This window comes from Kogia breviceps, chromosome 5, assembly GCF_026419965.1.
Source record: "Kogia breviceps isolate mKogBre1 chromosome 5, mKogBre1 haplotype 1, whole genome shotgun sequence".
Lineage (NCBI taxonomy): Eukaryota > Metazoa > Chordata > Mammalia > Artiodactyla > Physeteridae > Kogia > Kogia breviceps.
The window spans coordinates 68223069-68248393 of record NC_081314.1 but is presented as its reverse complement, the minus strand read 5'-3'; the positions used below and the strand labels follow the sequence as shown (position 1 = coordinate 68248393).

Here is a 25325-nt window from a genome sequence, read left to right as displayed (position 1 = left end):
GGATATATTTAGTTTGGTTACTATGGTATCTATTGCCATGTATGACACACAGTAATGTAATATATGTTTAAGGAAAAAAAAAAGTAATGAGAGATCACATTACCTTTTTTTAAGGAAAAAAAGTAATGTAATATATGTTAAGGAAAAAAAAGTAATGTAATATATGTTAAGGAAAAAAAAGTAATGTAATATATGTTAAGGAAAAAAAAAGTAACGTTCATCTCCAGTCTCTTCTTACTGGCTGGGCTTCTCCTTTGCCTATAAGCAGGCCCATGTCATTCCTTTTCAAAATTTCTCTCTGACTTATCTACTCACTTTCCTGTGCTTTACCACCAAACTTCTTGTAAGAACACTATATGTCAGGGCTGGCAGAAACTAGGCATGTGGGCCTCTACTCCTCCTCCCACACCTATGGTAGGTACAGCCAGTAGATGGTAGCACTCTTTCCTATTGACCCATACCACGAACATGCAAAATTGAACAGCACCTACAAAGGGCCCTGTATATATACGGTAAGCATTCAATAACAATTCACTAAATGAATAATCGAATGTATGTAACACATTAAAGTAGATTTGGGATCACATTTACTGTGATCATTCTAAGGTCTTACTCATTCTAAGGTCTTATTCTAAGGTCTTACTAAAACTTGAATACAATCTATGCAGGTATGATTGAAAGGAACATATAATAGAACTTTTTACACTATACCTGTGACCTTTTGTGGAAATGGGCACCTTCGGCTCCTCATATGCAGGAAGCCTTTGTTTAGGGTCAGTCTAGCTAGCTGCATGCCAAGCTGCTTCCAGGTACAGCATTTTCGAGCCAGAAAATGTGTTTTGGAATTAGGTATATCTTTTACTTTCCCTACCTTTTATGATCCCATTTCTATTCATTTACCCTCTATGCTTCTATTCAGCACCCTCCTGGGTGTCATCCATTCGTAGCACAAAGGAGAAAAAAATGCACCACACTCCCTTTTTAGGTACAGAAGCCTCTTTGGTAAGGCAGGAATCCCACCTTGCAAGGAAGACTTGAATGATCTTCAAGTCCATCATGGCAGACATATTCTTAAGATGGCGCCTGTGATCCCCACCTGCTAATGTTTTCCCTTGACTGTGACTGAGACTTGCTTCTAACCAATAGAATACAGAAAAGGTGCTGGGTTGTATGTGATTACATGTGCATAATGATGTGATGATGTTATATAAATCTATACTCCCTGTCTTGCTGGAGTTTCTCCCTTGCTAGCTGAGAGGAAGGAAAATGGCCATGTTGGGTAACCCCACATGGCAAAGAAGTGTGGGTGGTCTCTATAAGCTGAAGGACACCTCTCTCCAATAGGTAATAATGACCAAAAAAAATCAAAAACCAAACAAACAAGAAAACTCAACCTCAAAACAAAAAGCTGAAGCTCTCAGTCCTACAACCACAGGGAACTGAATGCTGTCAGTAACTACATGAGTTCCCCAGTCAAGCTTCCAGATGAGAATCCAATCCTGGCCAACACCTTGATTGAAGCCTTGTAAGACCCTAAGCAGAAGGCCCAACTAGGCCATGTTCAGAGTCCTGACCCCCAGAAACTGAGATAATAAATGTGTGTTGTTTTAAGCCACTAAGATAATATTGTGATGCATCAATAGAAAACTAATACACCCACAGAACTCAACATTATCCTGACTAGAGACAACTTGGTTAATATAGAAAGCAACTAAAACTCTTGAGGTACACCCAATAAAGATTATAATGGCATACTTGAATACTCCTTTTTATATAAGTAATAGTAACATAATAAAGCAAACTCAAATAAGCATGGTTTACAAGCCTAACACTTTGTTAGTGATGGTCACATTCAGCAGCAATAATCATACACAGTGCTATATTAGTTAGTAAGGAGAATTATGAAAAGTATAAAAGATACAGCCCCCGCCTTCCAATATCCTTTGTTTCCTAAGTCTTATCTATGTCATCTGGGAGTTTCCTTATATAAAGGTCTTATTTCCCAGTGTTTCTAAAATAGCAAACCCAGAGGCATAGATAAGGCACACAGAGCAGCTGGTAGGCAGCATGGAAAACTGCAGAAGGGGTGGATGAGTGAATTGGTTATGTATTGCAGCATAACAAATTGCCCAAAGCCTAGCAGCTTAAAACAACAAACCTTTATTATCTCACATAGTTTCTGAAGGTCAGGAATCTGGGAGCAGCTTAGGTGGGTGGTTCCAGCTCAGGGTCTCTCAGGAAGTTTCAGTCAAGCTGTTGACCGGGATGCAGTCATCTGAAAGCTTGCCTGGGGCTTGAGGAACTAAAGCTGACCCCTGAACAGCACAGGTTTGAACTGTGCAGGTCCACTTACATGTGGCTTTTAAAAAATTACATGTGGCTTTTAAAAATATTACAGTAATACATGATTTGCGGTTGGTTGAGTATCTAGATGTGGAACTGTCGATATGGAAGACCCATGACTAAAGAGGGGCACCTGTAAGTTATATGTGGATTTTTAACTGAGCAGAGGGTTGGTCCCCCAAACCTTCCCACATTGTTCAAGGGTCAATTGTACTTCCAAGACGGTTCACTCACATAGCTGTTTGCAGGAACCCTCAATTCCTTGATAACAGGAATTTCTGAGTGTCCTGTGACAAGGCAGCTGGCTTCCCCCAAAGAAAGTTAAGCAAGAGCAAGGAAAAAGCTGCAGTGCTTTTTATGACCTAGTTCAGGGATTAGCAAACTTTTTAAAAAATAGATCTTTATTGGAGTATAATTGCTTCACAATACTGTGTTAGTTTCTGTTGCACAACAAAGTGAATCAGCCATATGCATACACATGTCCCCATATCCCCTCCCTCTTGAGCCTCCCTCCCATCCTCCCTATCCCACCCCTGTAGGTCATTGCAAAGCACGGAGCTGATCTCCCTGTGCTATGCTGCTGCTTCCCACCAGCCAACTATTTTACATTCGGTAGTGTATATATGTTGATGTTACTCTTACTTTGCCCCAGCTTCGCCCTCCCACCCCATATCCTCAAGTCCATTATCTATGTCTACCTCTTTACCCCTGCCCTGCAACTAGTTCATCAGTACCTTTTTTTTTTTTAAGATTCCATATATATGCATTAGCATACAGTATTTGTTTTTCTCTTTCTGACTTACTTCACTCTGTATGACAGACTCTAGGTCCATCCACCTCACTACAAATAACTCAGTTTCATTTCGTTTTATGGCTGAGTAATATTCCATTGTATATATGTGCCACATCTTCTTTATCCATTCATCTGTCAATGGACACTTAGGTTGCTTCCATGTCCTGGCTATTGTAAATAGTGCTGCAATGAACATTGTGGTACATGACTCTTTTTGAATTATGGTTTTCTCAGGGTATATGCCCAGTAGTGGGATTGCTGGGTCATATGGTAGTTCTATTTTTAGTTTTTTAAGGAATCTCCATACTGTTTTCCATAGTGGTTTATCAATTTACCAACAGTGCAGGAGGTTTCCCTTTTCACCACACCTTTTCCAGCATTTATTGTTTCTAGATTTTTTGATAATGGCCATTCTGACCAGCGTGAGGTGATACCTCATTGTTGTAAACTTTCTTGAAGGGCTAAATAATAAATATTTTAGGCTTACATACGATAGAGTACTGTAACTACTTACCTCAGTTGTTTCAGTGCAAAGTCAGCTACGTACAATATGTAAACAAATGGGGACGATATGTTCCGATACAACTTGATTTATAAAAATAGGCGGCCAGCCCATATGGTAAAGTTCACTAACCCCTGACCTGGTCTCAAAGCTGCATGCCCTCATTTTCCCTTTATTCATTCATTAGAAGCAAGTCATTAGGGTCCAGCCCACATTCCAGGGGAGAGGAATTAGGCTCTATCTCTTGAAGGGAGGAATAAAAGAATTTCTGGACATATCTTAAAACCATCACAATGGGCTTAACACGTAGTAAGCAGAATATGGGTTAAGTATTGCATTCGTTTCTTAGGTCTGCTGTTACAAATTATACAAACTGGGTGGCTTAAAGCAACAGAAATTTATTCCCTCACAGTTCTTGAGACTGGAAGTCTAAAATCAAGGTATCAGTGGGGCCATGTTCCCTCTGAAGGCTCTAGGGGAGAATCTTTCCTCTTCCTAACTTCTGGTGGCTCCCAGCAATCCTTGGTGTTCCTTGGCTTGTACCTGTTTCACTCCAATCTCTACCTCTGTCTTCAAATGGCCCTTTCTCTGTGTGTGTGTCCTCTCCTCTTCTTATAAGGGTACCACTCATTGGATTTAGGGCCCACCCTACCCAGAATGACCTCGTATTAACTTAAATAATCATAACTACAAAGAGTTTATTTCCAAATAAGGTCACATTCTGAGGTTCTAGGTGAATATGGATTCTAGGGGAACACTATTCAACGCCCCCCAACACACAATAGTGTCCCCTACCAAGTTCTCTGTCCTCACTTCCCGCCACTCCTAGCTCTAGGCTCTAGTCAGAGTGAATGGCTCGTTCTCCTAACCTACTAGGCTATATGATCTTGCTGTTGCTCTCCCTAGAGTGCCCTGTCACCTCTTCCTTGCTTCTACTTAACCTTTAAGATTATCCCTTCAGAATCCCTTGATGACACCCCTGGATCTGTTGAACGTGTTTCCACAGCACCCTTTGCATATTTCTAACACATCTGTATTGTAATGACTAGTATATAAGTTTGTATTCTACACTAAACCCTAAGCTGCTTGAAATCAGTAACTGTCATTTTCATTCCTGTGTCTTCAGCAACTAGCAGAGTACTTTGATAAATAGAAGGTATTCAAGAAACATTTGTTGAACAAAGTTACAGGATTTTCTTCTTGTAAATTCTTTTTTTTTTTTGTCTTGTGGTACGTGGGCCTCTCACTGCTGTGGCCTCTCCCGTTGTGGAGCTCAGGCTCCGGACGCGCAGGCTCAGCGGCCATGGCTCACGGGCCCAGCCGTTCTGCGGCACGTGGGATCCTCCCGGACCGGGGCACAAACCCGCATCCCCTGCATCGGCAGGCGGACTCTCAACCACTGCACCACCAGGGAAGCCCTTGTAAATTCTTAAATGCAGGATAAAATCTCTTTGGGCTTGGACAATTGTAACACAGTCCTTCCTGAACATAGGAGGCTAGATTTGTTATTTCAATAATTACTTTTATTAAAGTCTCTCTAGGCCCAAGCCATGGCAATAAAGGACTGTGGGTGCACAGCTGGCCTGCATCTGGAATACATAAGTGCAGGCAAGTTGATGAGTACTCTTCTGAATCCCTTCTACCACTCTCCACCAACCAGGCAATGTGAACTGCGAAGCAGTATTGAATATTTTAGTTTTATATATTATGAATAAAAGTAGAAATATCCTTTCTCTAATCTTTTTCTTTCTTGATACTTGAAGGCTCATTACTTTAAGCAATAAAGTTTGGTTGCCTTATAGAAAGAACATTTTTTAAATTGAAATTTTTATTGAGATAATTGTAGATTCACATACAGTTAGAAAAAATAATACAGAGCAATCCCTTATAAACTTTGTCCAGTTTTGCCCAACATTAACATTATGCAAAATTATAGTATGATATCACAAACAGGATAGTGATATTGACATAATCCACTGATCTTACTCAGATTTCCCCCATTTTATTTGTACTCATTTGTGTGTATGTGTTTGTGTGCATTACATTCTATACAATTTTATCATCTGTGTAGGTTCATATGTCCACCACCGCAGTTAAAATACTGAACAGTTTCAACGCCGCAAGTATCCCTTATGTTACCCTAAAGCATGTTCTATTACATCTCATCTTTTATGTTCCTATTGTCATATTTTATATACACAGATTTTACATTCTATAAGAAATGATAACATGTTAATATGTAGAATGTGATCATTTAAGGATACACAGTAAAATTGCTACAGCAAGTACTAAAAAATATTAAAAAGATACAGCTAAGCAGTCATTAGATGAATTGAAATAGAATACTATAAAACATTTGATTAAAGTCAATTGGTCAATCAAAGGAAGAAATAAGGAACAAAAAACCCCAGATGGGATAAACAGAAAACAAAAAACAAAGTACACCTAAGTACAACCATATCAATAACTACATTAAATGTAGATGGACTAGAAGGTAAAGACTGAGACTGGATTAAAAAAAGTGAGATCTGATAATATGCTATTTCTAAGAAACACAACTCATATATAAAAAAGACAGACAGTTTGAAAATAAAAGGAGGAAGGAATGATATACCATTCAAATACTAAGCATAAAAAAGGTGGTGTGACTGTTTAACCAGACAAAACACACTTCAAAACAAAGAGCATTAGCAGAGATAAAGAGGGAGATTTAATAATAATAAAAGGGCCACTTAATCAAGAAGACAAAATAGTCCTAAATATGGACATAATCAACAACAGAGCTTCAAAGTATGGGACGACAGAACTACAGAAATAGATAAGTCCACAATCATAGCGATTTTAACACCCCTTTCTCAGTAATAGGTAGTAATAGAAGTAGACAAAAGAAATCCATAAGCAGATAGACTTAAACAATACTATCAACCATCTTGTTCTAATTGACACTCATGGAACATTGCACTTAGCAGCCACAGAATACATAAGTGCAAAGATAGTTGCACCAATATAGACCTTATTCTGGGCCTTAAAATGTTTCTCAATAAATTTCCAGGGACTTCCCTGGTGGTCTAGCGGTTGAGACTCTGTGTTCCCAATGCAGGGGGCCCGGGTTCAATCCCTGGTCAGGGAACTAGATCCCACATGCCGCAATTAAGAGCCTGCATGCTGCAACTAAAGATCCCACATGCTGCAACTAAAGATCCCGTGTGCCACAACAAAGATCTCACATGTGGCAACAAAGATCCCGAGTGCTGCAACTAAGACCCGGAGCAGCCAAATAAATAAATAAATATTAAAAAAAAAATAAATAAATTTCCAGACTGAAATCTTAAAGAGTATGTTCACTGACCATATACAAATTAAATTAGACATCAGTAAGATAAGTATTTTCATATATCAATAAGATACCTTTTTAAAGGTATCTTAGGTATTCTCACACCTGTCAGAATCATCAAAAAGACCACAAATAACAAATGTTGGTGAGGATACACAGAAAAGGGAACCCTTGTACGCTGTTGGTGGGATTGTAAATTGGTGCAGCCACTATGGAAAACAGTATGGAGGTTCCTCAAAAAACTAAAAATAGAACTGCCACATGATCCAGCAATTCCACTCCTAGGTATGTATATGAAAAAACCAAAAACTAATTTGAAAAGATACATGCACCCCAATGTTCATAGCAGCATTATTAGCCAAGATATGGAAGCAACCTAAGTGTCCTTCAACAGACGAATGGATAAAAATGTGGTATATATATATATATATATATATATATATATACAATGGAATATTACTCAGTCATAAAAAAGAATGAAATTTTGCTATTTGCAAAAACATAGATGGACCTAGAGAGTATTATGCTTAGTGAAATAAGTTACAGAAAGACAAATACTCTATGTTATCACTTATATATGGAATCTAAAAAATAAAACAAACAAATGTATACAGCAAAACAGAAACAGACTTACAGATATAGAGAACAAACTAGTGGTTGCCAGTGAGGAGAGGAAGTGGGGGCAAGAAAGGGTATAGGATTAAGAGATACAAACTACTATGTACAAAATAGACAAGCAACAAGGATATACTGTACAGCAGAAGAACGTATATCCATTATTTTGTAATAACTTTAAATGGAGTATAATCTATAAAAATATTGAATGACTATGTTGTACACCTGAAACTAATATAATATTGTAAATCAACTCTACTGCAATAAAAATATCCCTGTAGTATCTGGATACTAAAAATACACATCTAACAACCCATGGGTGAAAAAACAAATCACAAGGAAAATTAGAAAAGATTTCAAACTAAATAAAAATGAAACAAACCCAACATGCCACAATGTGCAAGATACAAATAAAACAGTGCTTAGAGGAAATTTTATAGCTTTAAATGTGTGTTTTAGAGAAGAAGGATTTTGAAGTAATGATCTTGTTTCCACCAAAAGAGCTAGAAAAAACAGAGCACATTGCTATATTTAAAATAGACAATCAACGAGGACCTACTGTGCAACACAGGGAATGCTGCTCAATATTTGGTAATAATCTAAATGGGAAAAGGATTTGAAAAAGAATAAATACATGTATATGTATAACTGAATCACTTTGCTGTACACCTGAAACTAACACAACATTGTTAATCAACTATGCTCCAATATAAAATAAAAAGCAAAAAAAAAAAAAAATAGAGCAGACTAAACCTAAAGTAAGAATTACAAAAAGTAGAACTAAACCTAAAGAAAGAAGAGAAAATAATAAAGATAAGAATAGAGACCAATGAAATAAAAAACAACAAAAGAGAAAACTAATAAAGCCTACAGCTAATTAAAAAATATTAGTAAAACTGTTAATACCCAAGTGAGACTGATGATGGAAAACGGAGAGGAAAAAACAAATTGTGCTAAGTGACAGAAGCCAATCTGAAAGGTTACATACATATGATTCCAACCATTCTGGAAAAGGAAAAACTATGGAGACAGTAAAAGAAATCCAGGAATTTGGAAGAGGGAAAGAGGGAGGGATGAAGAGATGGAGCAGAGTGAAAATATTCTGCATGATACTATAATGGTAAATACCTGTCATTATACATTTTTCAAAACCCATAGAATCTGCAACACAAAGATGAACCCTAATGTAAACTATGGACTTTAGTGAATAATAATGTATCAATTTTGGCTCATCAATTGTAACAAATGTACCACACTACATGCAAGATATTAATAATAGGGAAAACTTGGGTTGGGAGTAGAGGTGAAAACATTTATGGGAAACTGTACTTTCTGCTCATTTTTCTATAAACCTAAAACTGCTCAAAAAATTCTATTAAGGGGGCTTCCTTGGTGGTGCAGTGGTTAAGAATCTGCCTGCCAATGCAGGGGACACGGGTTTGAGCCCTGGTCCAGGAAGGTCCCACATGCTGCGGAGCAATTAAGCTCTCAAGCCACAACTACTGAGCCCGCGTGCCACAACTACTGAAGCCCGCGTGCCTAGAGCCCATGCTCCGCAATGAGAAGCCACCGCAATGAGAAGCCTGCACACCGCAACAAAGAGTAGACCCCGCTTGCAGTAACTAGAGAAAGCCCACGTGCAGCAACAAAGACCCAACACAGCCAACACAGCCAAAGTAAACAAAATAAATAAAAATTTAAAAATTCTATTAATAAACCATCGACCAAACAAAAAGACAACCTAGTGAATAGAAGAAAATATTTGCAAATGATATGACTGATAAGGGATTAATATCCAACATATATAAACAGCTCATGCAACTCAACATCAAAAAAACAAACAACCAGATTAAAAATGGGCAGAAGAACTGAATAGACATTTTTCCAAAGAGGAAATGCACATGGCAAGCAGGCACATGAAAAGATGCTCAACATTGCTAATCATCAGGGAAATGCAAATCAAAACCACAATAAGATGTCACCTCACACCTGTCAGAATGGCTATCATCAGAAAGAACACAAATAACAAATGTTGGTGAGGATGTGGAGAAAAGGGAACCCTCATACACTGTTGGTGGGATGTAAATTGGTGCAGCCACTGTGGAAAACAGTATGGAGGTTTCTCAAAAAACTAAAAATAGAACAACCATATGACTCAGCAATTCCACTCCTGGGTATGTATCTAAAGACAGAAAACACACTAATTCAAAAAGATACAACACATCCCAATGTTCATAGCAGCATAATTTATAATTGCCAAGATATGGAAACAACCTAAGTGTCCATCAATAGATGAATAGATAAAGAAGATATGGTACATATATACAATGAAATACTACATCAAAAAAATAATGAAACTTTGCCATTTGCAGCAACATGGATGGACTTGGAGGGCATTATGCTAAATGAAATAAGTCAAACAGAGAAAGACAAACACTCTAGGATATCACTTATACGTGGAATCTAAAAAATACAACAAACTAGTGAATATAACTAAAAATAAGCAGACTCACAGATATAGAGAATAAAACTAGTGGTTACCAGTGGGGAAAGGGAAGTGGGGTGGGGTAATATAGGGGTAGGGGATTAAGAGTTACAAACTAATAGGCATAATTTTAGCTACAAGGATATATTATATAACACAATACAATACATTGTATGTATAATGTACATACTGTACATTTACAAAATGTAAATTTCAATTACATATTTTCTTTTTGAGGAAATTAATGCAATATAGTTTTTTTTAGCAGTGCTTTGGAGGCTTTTCATATGGTATTAAATTTAATCTCCAGTTTATAATATTTCTCAACATTATACTATTTATAAAAAATAGTTTTTATATTTTATGTGAAAAATCAATTTCTTTTAATGATATTGCAGTATGATTTCAATTTTATATAGTTTTCTTATGTATACTAATAAACTTAATATTTGTTGCTAAAGTTTTTTGGGGAAAATTAATATATAAAGAAATAAGTGAAATTTTATTTAATTGTTCTTTGGAAAATATGGCATAGGTTATATGTTCAAAGAATTTGATTTAAATCAAGTATAGCTGGCCCTCCATATCCATGGGTTCCATATCCATGGATTCAACCAATTGCAGATAGAAAATATTTGAAAAAAGAATTCCAAAAAGCAAAATTTGAATTTGTAGTGTAACAGCAATTATTTACATAGCATTTACATTGTATTTAAAACTATTTGCACAGCACTTACATTATGTCAGGTATTATAAGTAATCCAGAGATGATTTAAAGTATACAGGAGGATGTGCTTTGGTTATATGCAAATACTACGTCATTTTATATAAGGAACTTGAGCATCTGTGGATTTTGGTATCTGAGGGGTTCTGGGATCAATCCCATTGGGATACTATGGGACGACTGTATTTCTTTTGATTTTATGATTTGTTTGACTTTTCTACATTTGGTCATGAAATTAGTCTTCCATTATTGTTTTCCCTCCTACTGTGTTAGCAAGTTGGGACATAAATTATCTTAAGAATTCCCACAATTTATTCCTGAGAAACTGTACATTACAAATTTTGCGTCTGGCACTTTTAAGCTGGGTGACCTTGGGCAAATTACTTAGCATTATCTGTATAATGGAGAAAATGACAGTGGTGGTGGTGATGGTGATAATTATGACCATACCCGCCGAGATGGTTACTCTAAAGGTTAAATGAGATAAGGTATGGCAGCCCAAAGCACAATGCCTGCTCACACATGTTTGCTAATATTTTAATAAATCTAGTCACTAAATCCAATTGATTCCATCTAAATATCATTCAAGTTTTTGCCCCACTCTTGATTCGCACATTTTTCCCTCAGGTTCCTTTCATCTCTCATGTGGCCTGTAACAAGAGCCTCCAAATATATCTCCCTGCTTCTAATCTCCTTCCCCTTCAATTCCTCCAGGAGCAATCTTTCTAAAACACATTTTGATTATTTCACTCCCTTAATGAAAATCTTTCCATGGCTCCCCATCGCATAAAGCAATGCTTCTCAAACTTCATTCATTCCCATACCTCTTCCCAAGCGTTGCAAATGTTTCCTCTGCCTGGACTGTCTTCCCCATCTTTCTTCCTAAAGAATTCATTCTGTATAATTTACCTTATTTCACCTGCAATAAGGATGTCACTTAACGTGAACTGCAAATTTTATTCCAGACCTTTATTTTGTACCTTAAAAAAGTCTTTGAGTGGCATATAATTTACATACCTGAAATACATAGATCGCAAGTGTTCTGTTTAATGAATGTCAACAGTTCTACACATTCATGTAAGCACCACCCCAAACAAGATCTAGAACACTTCTAGACCTCTAGAAAGTTCCCTGATGCTCCTTTCCAGTCAAGCAAAATATCTTCTTCCACTGCCCCAGTCAAAAAAAAAAATTTTTTTTTAGAAAGAGAAGCAGTGCTACTTTATTAAAATACTGGTTTATTTCACATGTATATATTTGTCTCCCCACCATTTCCATTTGTCTGACCACCACTACTACTATGTCCTATCATAACATTCCATACATACTTAAAACCAAGCAAAGGGTGGAATTTCGTCTCTAAAAACTAAACAGGCATTTTGGACAACACATTCTTGGCAATGGAACTTGGACAACATTTATCAGACGTGGTGGGGAAAGTTCTCACTCTGTATTATAAAAAGGACAGCCAGATATCAACTGCTACAGAAATGAAATAAGATGGAAAATTTTAACAAACTGTTTAAATTATTTTCTTAGAGAGACCTCCTCCACTGCCAGATATCTTGAATAGCCTCCTGGTCAGTCATCTGGAAACAATTCACATTATTGATGAACTTGGCTTCCACTTTGGGAAGGGTAACACCTTTTCCTATAGTTGCTCGCATTTTTGCTTTAATGTCTTCTACAGAGCTAGGTCCTTTTGGTGTTTTAGGAGTTTTTTTCCTGTTTTTTGAAGGATTCTTGACGTTTTGATCTTGGTATTGATGGTTTTGAGTCTTTTCCATTCTGGTTTGATTTCTGTGCATTTTTGGCTGGAGTATCTCGTACAGATTTCTTTACTGGAGATTTTTCTTCAGCTTTCTCATCATCAAGTCATCATTCTCGTTATCATCATCATCATCTTCACCTTCATCAGCAGCAAGTTTTACTTTTTTCTGTGGAAACTTGCTACCACTTCCAGGGCAGAACGCTTTCCAGACAGGAGTGTCACATCCTCCTCCTCTTCATCTTCTGACTCTGCATCTTCCTCCACAGCTACTAAGTGCTGTCCGCTAATATGCACAGGACCTGAACCACACTTCAACCGTAAGACCACAGGTGGTGCTATTTCAAAGCCCTCAAGGGAAACCGTTGGCTGTACAGACATTTTTGAAGTTGCCAGTGTTACTTTGATTGGACTGCCTTCATAATTCATCACCTCTGCTTCAACTGTGTGCAATTCATCCTTTGCGCCAGCCCCTAAACTGACTGTTCTTGAAGATAACTGGTGCTCATTTTCATCATTATCCACCTTAAAGTGATAATCTTTGTCAGCCTTTGGTTCACAACCGAAAAGATAGTTCTGAGACCACAGGGGGCTCATGTCCATCTCCATCAAATCTTCCATGGGTTGGTGGCATGCACTCAGGTGGGAGAGAAAGCAGACAGATAAATAACTACTGTTCCGGAGAACAGCCGCACAGGATGGCATCACACCACAGTAAAGCCAAAAATGTTATGACAAAAAAGATTTTAAAGGTCACAGAACAATCAAAATTTTTTCCATTGATATTAAAAGTGCTTTGCATGATTTCAGCTTGCATGATCATTTTTACGGTCCCACATTACTGTGCATAGAGAGGGTTGTTTGTGTTTTTTAACTTTTCATTTTATTTCCTTTTTGACATTTTAGCTATATCTGTTTATGTGTATATGTGCATGTCCATGTGTGTGTGAATGGTTGCTCTAAAGTAGAAATCAGCAACTACAGCACATGGACCAAATCCAGTTCATGGCCTTTTTTAAAGAATATATAATACTTTATTAGAACGCAGTGCTGTGAGACCATATGGCCCACAAAACCTAAAATATTACTATCTGACCCTTTACAGAAAAAGTTTCCCAACCCTTGCTCTAAAGTGATGGTTGTTACATTTTAGCATGTATCAGAATCACAGAAAGACTGTTGAGCCATGCCCCCAGAGCTGCTGACTCAGGTCCACAGTGGAGACAGAGACTTTCATCTCTAACAAGCTCCCAGGTGATGCCGATGCTGCTGGGCTGACTATGCCCTAAGAACCACTGTTTTAGAGATTATATTATATAACTTTAACTTATTATAACCTCCCTCATACTATCTTGTACTACTTCAATCCCAACTTTTGTGCTCTTGTTATCATATATTTTATTTCTTTATACGCTCTTAACTCTATTGTACATTGTTATTAATTTTGCTTTAAATAGGCCATAGTTTTTTCTGTAAATAACACACAGTGAAATTGGCTTCCTGTGGTGTACAGTTCTACAAATTTTAACTTATGTATGGATTCTTGTAATTGCCATCACAATAAGTCCCTCTGTTAAAGGATTTAGTAGAAACGAGGAGCATAAATAAATGAGGAATTTTACTACAGAGATGGAAAGTATAAAAAAAGAATCAGAAGGAAATTTTACAAATAAAAAATAAATATAAAAATTTAAGAATTCATTAGATGGGCATAACGGTCTTGCTATTGAGTGAAGGTAACTTCTCTACTGGAATGTAAGGTTCTCATGTTTTCTGCTCTTTTACTTTATTCAGTGAACCAGCACTATTAATATCCACTTATATGTTGGTCATTTCCAATTTGTATTTATTGCTGCTAACATGTATCTCATATGATTTCTGAAGAGTATTGTCTGAAAACTTCATTCTTGAAACTTTCAACTGAAAGTTCTGGCAAAATTATTTTTTCTTTCACAGTTTCTCAAAGCAGCCACAGAAACCACTTTGTTTTTCATGTTTGTTCCTATGGACCTTATTGTCTAATCATTTTCCAGGTAAGAGATTATAAGGCAGCCTTTTTCAGGTTTTCAATTAGTAACTTTTTTATGGTCTTTCTTGGAGAGGTTTGTTTCCTGGTTTATGATCCCCTAGATACTTTCTGGAACTTTAGTGAGGAAAGCTTGTAGTTTCCGAGACACTCAGCAGCCATTGTGCCCCCACCTCCATCATCTTATTAAATTATGAAAGCTGTTAAGGAGAATGGAAAGACAGCCTAGAGGTGGGGTTCAATAACTTTTAAAACTTCCATTCTGATTATAATAAAGTATCAGGCTGCTATAAAGACATCAAGTTTCTTTCAGCTCCCAGGTCCAGGTTAATAAGCAGTAGAGCTACATAAACATCTTTCCATTTGACACCTCACAATCCCTAGATGCCTTCTGAGGTATGTTTCACCCTTTTGTTTATATTATTATAATACAAACTAAAAATTGGTTTTCAATTTCTAATGTAAAATTCTTTTGTCATCTATGTTGTAATCCTGCCTCTAAGCATTTGCCTAAGTAATATCTCTTGCCTGTTTCTTGATGAGGTGTGTCATAAAGTACTGTAAAGGGTGTGTTTTCTTTGTGTTGCATTTATTGAGAAGTAGAAAAAAGGCCGTTCTATACTTTCCAGATATTCCATCGTTTCTTTGATATCTGCAGAACAACCTGTGTAAATTGTTTCTACTAAGTTTGTATTGCAAATGTATTTTGAAATGAATTTTACCAGGATCCATCATACCATTTTGCTATGAAAACAATGGTACACAACTCACAACATGGCATTCAAGGTTTATTCCTTAAATTCTAGACTAATGCTCGAAGTGGTATATTTTATTATTTGGTTATGATTGTATTTGTTGTCCTGGGAGGAAGGCAGAGTTAGATATTATCACCTCACTTTCCACATGAGGAAGTGGAGACATGAACAGATATGATTAAATGAGACAGCACACAAGAAAAGTATCTGGGACAGAGCTTGGTATGTGTGTATATGTGTGCATGTGGTGTGTGTGTACATATACACAAAGACACAAACATATGTGTATATATATATGTATTTTATATACATATATATTTTGCAAAATGAGGGTGAGGGCAATAATTTCTCTCTTTATAAGAATATATGTACTTACTATCAAAAATCAAATTAGTGGAAGATCTAAAATTAAAGCTTCTTAACTTCTAGTAAGCTCTCTTCAGATGTCACAGATAACATTTCCCTATCTGGCTATTAGCTTTCCACATTCAGAAGAAACTAATATCTGTTACAGTAATCAATTTTAAAAATACGATCCAAAAACATTATAGGGACACTTCTTAAACTCTCTTTTCTTTATATATTTCTACTGGCATTACAATACTCTTTTGACTTCTTCCTCAGATCTCTTTCTCTGAATACAGCCTTCAGCCAAATTCTGGTTTAAGTAAAATTTGGCTTTGATTTCCCTCTACTTTCTATTTTGGTTCTTCTACTTCTTATGTGACAATCCATATTCCATAAAAATCAGTTCATGGGCAGAAACAGCAGGAAGAGGAATCTGATTAGGACAGTGAACTGTGAGTCAGAGAGTGGGAATTCCACAGGGGGGGAAAAAGGGCTTTCAAGCAATTAGGAACTGGGATTACTAAAGGAGTTGAGTGATTTGAGAGAAGAAAGGGGTTAATAACTTGCCAGGCAATAAGTGAGCAGGGCAGAGCAGGTCAAACAAGTATATGGAAACAGCAGCAGGCAGAATGCAAAAATGCTCTGTACCTTCAGTCTCTCTTTATTCCTCTTATTATGGCAAATTTCAATCTAATGTGACACTATCCCAGAATCCTACCGGTAGTAATAACTGCAACAGTTGGCTGGCTGACCAGTCATTATGGGGTGAGGAGTGATTGCAGCTCTTTTGGCAGAAGGGTTTTCTTCACACTGCTGAAATGGATGCAATTACAGTAACTCACACCAAAGAGGGAGAAAATGATCATTAACTTATTACAACCCCCCAAAATAGTATGTTTTGAGGAGAGGACTGAAGCTACACTTCTCCAAGTAAATTCTATGCCACACTCACTCCTGTATTTTAGTTCAGTGCTCCAGATGAAAAAGGCTTCTGTGGTCAAACATGCTGAGAAATGCTGCATGATCCTCTTACTAGAAACATTAATAAAGGTCCCGAGAAGTCTTGCAGTAAGAACGTAAGTTCATTTAATTTTATTTAATTTACTTTTATGGTTAATGCTTTCAGTGTCCTGCTCAAGAAATCTTTGCATACTCCAAGATTGCAAAGATACTTTTCTTTGTTTTTCCTAGCTCTTGGTTCTGAGTTTTATATTTAGATCCATGATCCATGCCTATTTAATTTTTGTGTATGGAGCGAGAAAGACATGGAGGTTCTTTTTTTCCCCCATAAGAAAATCCATCTGATCCAGCAACATGTTTAAAAAGACTATCCTTTTCCCATTGAATTTACTTGCCACCTTAATCAAAAATCAATTGACCTTATATGTGTGACCAATTTCTGGATGCACTATTGTGTCCCATTGATATTATTTATCTATACTTAGGGCAATAACTGATTAAATGTAGCTTTAAAGTCTTAAAATCACATATTATAAATCTTCCACTTGTCGTTTCTTTTCAAGATTGTTTTAGCTCTTCTATATTCATTGCATTTCCACATAAATTTTAGAATCAGCTTGAAAATTTCTTCAAAAATGCCTGCTAGAATTCTGATAGAGGTTGTATTGGATCTATAGATTAATTTAGGGAGAATTGGCATCTCAATAGTTTTGAGTTCTATAATCCATGATCATGGTATGGTTGACCCTGGAACAATACAGGTTTGAACTGCATGGGTCCACTTAGATATTTTTCAATAGTACACTGTACGGTACTACATGATCTGAGGTTGGTTGAATCTGCAAATTTGGAATCCAGAGGGAGGAACTGTGTATATGGAGGGCAGACTATAAATTACTGCAGATTTTCAACTGCACGAGGGTCATCAGCACCACTAATGCCTGCATTGTTCAAGGGTCAACTGTATATATACTGTACTTTTAATTTTGAACTTTAATTTTTCTCAGCAATGTTTTGTAGTTCTCAGTAGAGGTCTTGTGCTTTTTTAAAAGATTTATTTCTATGTATTTGGTATTTTAATGGTGATATTTTTATTTAGTTTCTAATTGTTTTAGCTATTCTAATTATTTCAAATAATTTTTTTATATTGACTATAACCTGTGGCCTGGAAAAATTTATTAATTAGTTCAAATAGTTTTTTATAGCTTCTACAGGGTTTTCTATGTATACAATCTTTCCATGTGTGAATCACACCAGTTTTGCTTCCTTTCTGAAACTTGGCCTTTTATCCCCTTTTCTTGCCTTAACACAGTGGCCCTATACTAAGCACATAATATACATCATCTCATTTAATCTTCATAACAACTCAGTGATATTCCTATTTTACAGATAACAAAACTAAGGCTCAGAAATGTTCAGCAACTTGACCAATCAATATTGCATATCTATTAACAGATCTAGAATTCAAATCTAGGCAGTCTTACTCTAAACCCATACTTATGACTACTAGCTTCTAAATTTGGAAAACTCAGAGGCACAAAAGCAAAAAATTTTTCAAATTAATAATAGAAAAAAATCCCATTAAGGGCAAAGATACAAGCAGTTCATAGAAAAAAACCCCGCAAGTTTCTTTTAAATATGAGAAGATGTCAACCCCACACAAAATGAGAGAAATGCAAATTAAAACTATGCCAAAATGGTGCAGTATGAAAACAGCATAATGGTTTCTCAAAAAATGAAAATAGAATTACCATATGATTCAGCAATCACACTTCTATGTTTATCCAAAAAAACTGAAAGCAGAACCTCAAGGAGTTATCCGCATACTCATGTTCATAGCAGCATTATTCACAGTAGCCAAGAGGTAGAAGCAAACCAAATATCTATAGATGGATAAATGGATAAACAAAATGTGATATCCACAACACAACAGAATATTATTTGGCATTAAAAAGGAAGGAAATCCTGTCATATGCTACAACATGGATGAACCTTGAGGACTTTATCCTAAGTGAAACAAGCCTCACAAAAAAGACAAAAAACTGTATGATTTCACTTATATGAGGTATCTCTACTAGTCAAATTCATAGAAACAGAAAGTAAAATGGTGGTTGCTAGGAAATGGGCGAGGGGGAAATGGAGAATTGTCATGTAATAGGTAAAGAGTTTCAATTTTACAAGATGAAAAAGTTCGGGAGAACTGTCTCATAACAATGTTAAAATGCCTAACACTACTGAATTGTACACTTAAAAAATGGCTGTGGGCTTCCCTGGTGGCGCAGTGGTTAAGAATCCGCCTGGCAATGCATGGGATACGGGTTTGAGCCCTGGTCCGAGAAGATCCCACATGCCACGACGCAACTACCCCCGTGCACCACAACTACTGAGCCTGTGCTCTAGAGCCTGAGAGCCACAACTACTGAGCCGCATGCCACAACTACTGAAGCCCACGTGCCTAGAGTCTGTGCTCTGCAACAAGAGAAGCCACTACAATGAGAAGCCTGCTCGCCACAACTAGAGAAAGCCCGAGTGCAGCAACGAAGACCCAATGCAGCCAAAATTAAATAAATTAAATAAATAAATTTTTAAAAAATGGTTGCAATGATAAATTTTACATTATTTTTTAAATCACAATTTAAAATTTAAAAACTATTTTTAAAACCTTAACACAAATTTTATTATAAATTCTTAAAAAAACTATGCTGAAACCATTTTTTAAGCTATCAGATGGGCAAAAATCCAAAAGTCTGATAGCACTCTCTTATATGTTCATTGCTGGGGGAGTACAAATTGGTACAATCCCTATGGAGCGCAATTAGGCAATAACTATGACACCTTTTGATCCAGCAATTCTACTCTGGTGAATTTAATCATTCAGATATACTGTATGAATGTATGAGATGATATAGGCACAAGATTGTGAACTTCAGCATTGTTTGCAAAAGAAAGATGCTGGAAGTAACCAAAATGCCCATTACTGGATGACTGGTCAAATAAGTTATATCTATACAATGGAATACTATGCAGCTATTTTAAAATGAGAATGCTCACTATGTACTGATATGGAAAGAGGTTCAAGATATGTGAAAAAATTAAGAGTATATATAATAGTATGTGTAAAAAAGGAGGGAAGTAGGAATCTGTTTATACTTTTATATTTCCTTGACATATAAAGAAACTCTAGGTACATGAAAAGGATAATAATAAAATATAGTAATATTGATAATAATAATAAATAAATAAATAAAATAATAATGATTTGGGGGCCCCTAATGGGAACCGAATAGGTAGGGGACTGGGGTGGGAAGACTTTTCAAAATATACTTTTTTATATGTTTTGGTCTTGGAACCATGTGACTTATATCACCTATTCAAAAAGTTCAATTAAAATTCCTATGGGGCTTCCCTGGTGGTGCAGTGGTTGAGAGTCCGCCTGCCGATGCAGGGGACACGGGTTTGTACCCCGGTTCGGGAAGATCCCACATGCCGCGGAGCGGCTGAGCCCGTGAGCCCGTGAGCCGTGGCCGCTGAGCCTGCGCGTCCAGAGCCTGTGCTCCTCAACGGGAGAGGCCACAACAGTGAGAGGCCCGTGTACCGCAAAAAACCAAAAAAATTCCTATGCTTAGATATAAATTTAATGGCACCAATTGACATTAAATGATTCATAAAACAAATGTTTACCAAGTATCTACTATATGTCAAGTAGGCACTATTTGGCAATACAGCACTGGACAAGATAGAGTTCTTGCCCTCATAGAACATACATTCTAGTGGGAAAGACTATGTATATTTTACTGAATAAAATAAATTATGCCAGGTAGCTATTTAAGAAAACGTCAATCAGGGTAAAGGAAAAAGGAGCGATGTAGTGAAAGTGAGGTGGTGGTACCTCTGAAGAGGAGGCATTTGAGTAGAGACCTGAAGGGAAGGAAGAAACAATGTAAGGGAAAGCTTTCCAGGAGGCAAAAGCCTGAGGCAGGAACAAGTCTGATGTGTTGCAGAAACAGCAAAAACATTTATACAGCTGGAGCAAACTGTGTGAGGAGAACGAGGCAGGCAATGACGTTAAACAGAAGGTCAGAAGGCAGATCATATGGGCTTTGTGGGACACGTGCAAGGATTTTGGTGTTAGAGACAACTATTGGAGGTTTAAAAAAAAAATCTAGAAGGGTCTTCATTAAGATTTGGCCAGGGAACACCTGTATGGCCTTCCAGGTTGTTAAACGACTGAAATATTTCAAATACGGTCAGAAAATAACTGCTTCCCTGGTAATAGTGTCACCTGCCATGCTGGCTCCTCTCCCAGGATACCCAACCCTCTCCCCCGCCATGAACTGATAACTAAGTAACCTGGCCCAGCAGTGGCTATTAATACAGCTGGGGAAGTTAATCAGCTCAGGAACCTAGAATCATTGCAGTTCAGCAATCTAAAGGATGAGCCAAGGTTTCACTTTATTATAGCCCTAGAGCCTGCTTAGGACAGCGTGTCTTGGTCTTCCATCCCACCAAGGGTCAGTTGGGCCCCAATACCATCATCTGGGCTCCCGCTCAGTCCAGCAGGAATAAGAGGCAGGCTAGAGAAATAGACCCAATGTCCCTAAGGTCTGAGATGAAGCTAGAGGAAAGGGAAAACTGTACTTCCATATAAACAATGTCTCCTCAGTACTTTCTGAACGATTTGAAACGCTACTGGCCCACAGCCAGCCTTTATAATTTTTATATAATACATTAACCGCATCAAACTTTTTCTATGTTCAAAGTCAAACAATTGTCGAGTACCAGGATTTTTTTTCAAATACATCGTGACAAAAGGGAAATAGAAAATATCAACCTCGCCAGCACCAAATGCAATGTTAACACTCTCATAGCTGTACTCAATAAAGTCAATGTTTGTATAACAATGTGTAGTTCCTGGAATCCTAATGTCAACACAGAACTATAGCAGCTGAACTACAGCAATTTTAATTTCATATATGAAATTTATTTTACACACTATAGTATTGGGAATTTAGTCCGGAAAATTAATACACATGTCAAAATCTTAAAAACAGATTTCTCCGAAGTTGTATGAAATTTCTAAGGCTGCTTGCCATTTCCATCCATTTCACGAAGTTCCTCCTCTTATTCTGCTGCTCTTAAATCTAGGATCCCAACAACTGATTATGTTAGCTCTAATTAGTTCTCATTCATTCGATTTCTTTGAACATCAAAACCTCCAGTTTAACTACCTGAGAGGCTACTAAATATTTGCTAACATAATCTTGTAACATGAGCCTAAACTAAAGGGAACTGGAAGGAACATCAGGGAGAAAATTTAAGCACTACTCAGAAATAATCAGTCTCAGGGCACCAGATATATATACAAGCACTTTTATTTTCTGACAATAAGCACCTTAACTCAACCAAACACAAGACATTAAAAATCATTTCATGCAAGCAGGAGGACCTGCGTTAGCAGAACACTTGCTGAAAAACCTTTAGGGCTTTCCTTTTCATTAAAAAAAATCAAACTACTTGTGAAATGCTGAAACTTTCTTGTAAGTAGGTCTAGTACACAAGATTTAGTACCTTAATTTAGATAGAAATTGTTCCTACCATGCTTTCATATTCAAATATCAAAATAATAATAAAAAAAAAAACTTACACCACAGCAACCTGAAGTCTGCAGAGACAGCATGAAACTACCAGCAGCCGCCTACTTCCTCACAGACTAAACTTTGTTCCCTTCCTGGCGGGTTCTGGATCAGGTACACACTGATACACATTTACCATAGCACCTTGGAAGCTACCACCCAACACGGTGGGAGGGTTTGTTAATTTAAATCCTGCATGATAATCACCTATCAGCAACTTCTCAAAGGGGGAGTTGGTCATGTTTAAAGAGACAAATGTAAGAAAGATTATAGAGAAAGCCTGAAAAATCTCATAATCTCTAATGGCTGGGTTTTGGTTTCAGAGGGGATTTCCTTCTTAGAAAAATCAAACAAACAAACCAATACAGTAGTCCTCTGAGATTCAAAAATCTTGCTTTCTTCCTTTGATAAAAGTTTTCCCTCCTCCTCAGAGAGCATACATTGTGTAGTCACGGCAGAAAGAGGCCAGAAAGTTGCGTCTCAACCACTGTATAGTCCATCACCTCCATTCACCTCAACTCTTTCACTAGTTAGGGAAACAATGCAAAGTTCTTGTTAAACTTAATGCTTTCTGACATTGAAACTACTTGCTGATCTAATGTAAAGTGAAAACTTGGATCCCAAATTCTGTTCTTTACAAGATAAAATGTTATGCTGCTTCATCCCCTTCCACATCCCTAAGCTTCTTTCCCTCTGAGCTACTATATTTCTATAATTTGTAGCATTAGCCTTTGAAGCAGAAACCATGTATTATGTACTTACTACACTAATCACTTTATAAACATTATCGCATTCTCTCCTAAGCAATACATTTTGGGATCGTCTTCAATTTGTCTTAGTCTGATTCTCTGTATCCAAGTTAGCCCCTTCACTATCCTGGTGATCCTCTGCAATAAGCACTGCAGTAGGCACAATAATGACCTCCACAGATGTCCACACCCTAACCATCAGATATGCGACTATGTTACTTTCCACAGCAAAGGGGACTCTGTAGATGCAATTAAGAACTTTGAGATGGGGAGATTATCGAGATGCATCTAATCTTTCCCAGCTGTGGTAAGAGAAGGGCAATGTGAGGACCTGACTTGCTCTTACTGGCTTTGAAGATGGAGGAAGGGGGCCACTAGATGCTGAAAAAGGCAAGGAAACACATTCTCTTCTAGAGGCTCCAGAAAGGAACACGGCCCTGATAACACCTTGGTTTTAGCCTAGTGAGACCCACACTGGATTTTTGACCTACAGAACTGTAAAATAATAAATTTGTGTTGTTTTAAGCCACTAAGTTTGTGATAATTTTTTTATGGCAGAGATAGAAATATAATATAGGTACTTTAATTTCAAAATGTCTCTGAAAACGTAACACCCAGAACTGATAGAACACTCCAAATGAAGTCTGATGAAGAAAAAAATAATTGTGGAACTATCAAGATACTATAATTTTATAAATGCAACTCAAGACTGTTTTATATTTTTAATGCATTATGCTCTTATGTTAGTGGACTCAAGTTTTTGTCACACACACTACGTCAAATCAGGTGCCTCATTCGCTTTTTCAGCTAATATTGCAGATTAAATGCAGAGCTGTATATTCAGTCCTTTTAAATTTCATCTTACTGGTTTTAGCCCATCTTTCCAGTATTAAGATAATTTTGAATCATGCCTCTGTACTATGTCACTGGAAATATTTTTTAAGCCTAACTGCATTGATTTAATTTCCATGTATTCACCAAGTTATTAGTAAATAAACACTTAGCAGTCAAGATCAAGAACAGAGTTCTGAAACAGAGAACAGAGTCCTGCTATTAGAGATCTTCAGTTTGACATTGGTCCATGAGTCAATACTCTTTGGGTACACAAGTTTGATCAGCTACAAAAACACTCTCATGTAGTTTTATACTGTTTTTTAACTTCTCAAATGTATCAGGAGAATAAAATGCCTTAATAAATAGAGATATGTCTACAGCATACCAATCCACTAGAACTCTACTGGAAATGGAGATGTGGTTACTGTGATGTGAGCAGTTGTTTTGTTTTGTTTGTAAGTCAGTGCTGTCCCTTAGTGATTATCATTTTCTTTTTTAAGAGTTTATAAACTATCAGTTAATTATTCTTTCTAGAAGTCTACTTGAAATTAAAAGGAATTTTTCCCAGTTGTAGGAAGTGACAACAATCTCTGTCTCAAAGTGGAGATATAGCGGAGGGAGGAAATGGGGGAACACTATGAAAGAAGGCATGGTGGAAGGAACAAGCGCTGTGTGCCCTTGGGAGAGTATTAAAAAACAGACTGATCGGAGCAGCAGTAGTTGTTGGAAAGTAGTGTGAAACTAGGGTTTTAACATGCAATGTAAAGTCTTGAAAAGGGAACTAGGATTTTAACTTAATATATCAGGAAATAGGTGAAACTGAAAGATTTTAAGGAGAGAAAATAAAATAATGAGTACATTAATAACCAAATTGAAAAATGGGCAAAGGTATATGGACAGTTCACAGAAGAAGAAATATAAATGGCTCTTAAATATATGAAAAGACTCTCCACATTACTCATTATAAGAGAAATGTAAATTAAAAGTACAATGACAATATTTTAACCTATTAAATTGGCAAAGTTCAAAGTCACATGAGACACAATGTTGGTGAAGTTACAGGGAAATAATGGAGGATAAATTGGTAGAACCTCTGAAAAGCAAATTGGCAATCAAATTATGAATATATATCCCCTTTGACCCAGCAATAACTAAAAACATACATATATAAAATGATTTATGTCCGACTATTCACTGTAGCTTTGTTTGCAAAAGTTAAAAATGTCAATGAGCAGGGAACTGGTAAATTACAGTGCAGATATCCAATGGAATACTGGAATAAGAAAACAAGGCGAGTTTGTGTTACTGATAAAGAATGATCAAGCTGTATTAAGTTTAAAAAGGTAAAGTACAGAGCACTATATTTAGAATGCAACTATTTGTGTGTGTGTGTTTGAGAGAAAGTGTATACACAGAAAATCTCTCTGGAAGAATAACCAAGAATCCAGAAACAGTG

At 36.8% G+C, this 25325-nt stretch overlaps 1 protein-coding gene and 1 pseudogene across 1 annotated transcript in view; both read right to left on the bottom strand.

The window, feature by feature from the left end:
* The window catches only part of MAP3K13 (mitogen-activated protein kinase kinase kinase 13), a 170278-nt gene that overhangs the window by 114353 nt on the left and 30600 nt on the right, over positions 1 to 25325 (bottom strand). The window lies entirely within an intron of this gene.
* LOC131756699 (nucleophosmin pseudogene) lies at positions 12324 to 13185 on the bottom strand (annotated as a pseudogene).